The 1,919-nt window shown below is 39.2% G+C and overlaps 1 protein-coding gene across 1 annotated transcript in view; it reads right to left on the bottom strand.

Annotated features, from left to right (window-relative positions):
• The window catches only part of patl1 (PAT1 homolog 1, processing body mRNA decay factor), a 22,931-nt gene that overhangs the window by 19,708 nt on the left and 1,304 nt on the right, over positions 1 to 1,919 (bottom strand). The gene's annotated exons all lie outside the window — the stretch shown is intronic.

Below are 1,919 nucleotides of genomic sequence, written 5' to 3'. Positions count from 1 at the left end.
TATTAGCTTCTCTGCATTGGCTTCCAGTGAAATCCAGGATTGAATTTAAAATCCTTCTCCTGATCTACAAAGCTCTAAATGGTCTAGCACCAACATATCTAGAAGAGCTCTTAGAGCCTTCTTGTCCCACTAGAGCACTACGCTCCCACAACGCAGAGATGCTTGTGGTTTATAGAGTCTCTAATAGTAGAATGGGAGCCAGAGCCTTCAGCTATCAGGCTCCTCTACTGTGGAACCAGCTCCCTGGTCTGGGTTGGGAGGGGCAGACACCGTCACCACATTTAATAGTAAACTTAAAACTTTCCTCTTTGAAAAAGCTTATAGTTAGAGAGTAAGGAGTTGCCGCGTCCGCCTAGCCAGGCCCACCTGCTTTTCTTCATAGTCGCCAGATTCATTTACCATAAAATCAATAATCTAATAAAACCAAAGTGAGGCAGGGCAGTACAGATCCGGTTGGGGAGAGTTCTAGCCTGACCAGGCACCTCTCTTTAACCTGCCTCTCTTAATTAAGCTGTAATAGTTTTAGACCGCCGGGTATTTCCTATGACACACTGAGCTCCTCTCTTTCCATTTGTGTGCATCCATGTCCCAGAAATGTTTGTTACTAATGCTTGTTATTCCCTCAACCGTCCCTGTCAGACACCATCTACCTGGGTCTGTCCGAGGTTTCTTCCTAAAAATGAGTTTTTCCTCACCACTGTTGCACTAAATGGCCACTCTTGTGGGAATGAGTAGAATTGTTGGGTCCTTGTGAATTATAGTGTGTTCTAGATCTACTCTATCTGCACAGTGTCTTGATATTATACTTGTTATAAATTGATACTATAAATAAAATTTAATTGAATCGAGGTAGCAGCCAAATGTGTGGCTCAGCCATTTGGTGGAATTTCCAGAAAGACCATCTTTTGGTACAATTAGACAAAGGGAACGCTTAGACAACATGAGGTCATTCATAAGTCAAAGGTCAGGGGACAAGAATATTTGTCCAGTCTCTGATAACCAAACTAGTTAATGTTAAGTATGTATGTGGCTGTATAGATTCAGGGAATCTCCGTAGCTGCATGATAAGGGAATTTCTCTGTTTCCGGAATCATCTCCTTTTGGAGGTCAGTGAAAACTAGGCTTTAGTTAAGCAATCTGTGTTTACGGTGCCCGCAATAGCTTTGTTTGCATTGAAAGCTCAGCTAAACTTGTTTAAATTCACCTTCAGGAACATAAGAACTTCAGAGCATTGAGACAGCAAGACATGATAACACACCGTGGTTAAACTGTACCGCCTTCCTAAATTCTCTCCTCAACTGAGTGTTCATTAAATGCTTCTGTGTAATTCATCAAGATCTCCCAAATCTTCACGTATGTGAAATGAGTTGCGCTGGGCTGTTGAGTTTTTTTCTTAACAAGCCGCTAGGGCTGGGCAAAGTATCTATATTATGTCAATTTAAGAGACTAGATAGTGTCTTAAAGTTTGGATATTAGTGTTGTTTTTAAAGGCTGCATTACAGAAACGTGATGTCATTTCTGAGCTTACCTGTTTTGCCCTTACCCACTTAGTCATTATATAAACATTACTGGTGATTATTTATAATCTCATTGTGTAAATATTTGTGAAAGCACCAAAAGTCAAACGACAGCATGGCCACAATATCAATATTGATTATTTGGTCAAAACTCGTGATTTTCCCCATATCGTCCAACTCTACAAGCCACACAAGACCTAAGTAATTTGGTGTAATAAATATTAATATATATAAATCTTAGTAGATTATATTAAACTTCAATGTTTTAAAAAACAATTCTTAACACTGATATAAGTATGCAAAGGTTTAAAAAATATCATTTTAATTCTTTGTACGTTACTAAAATGTTATGAGCAACACACGATAAGCACCGTTTAAAGCGCACACACACACACACACACA

The sequence above is a fragment of the Etheostoma spectabile genome, chromosome 2 (genome assembly GCF_008692095.1).
Source record: "Etheostoma spectabile isolate EspeVRDwgs_2016 chromosome 2, UIUC_Espe_1.0, whole genome shotgun sequence".
Classification (NCBI taxonomy): domain Eukaryota; kingdom Metazoa; phylum Chordata; class Actinopteri; order Perciformes; family Percidae; genus Etheostoma; species Etheostoma spectabile.
Note: the sequence above shows the minus strand (reverse complement) of the source record. Positions and strands in the feature narration are given on the sequence as shown.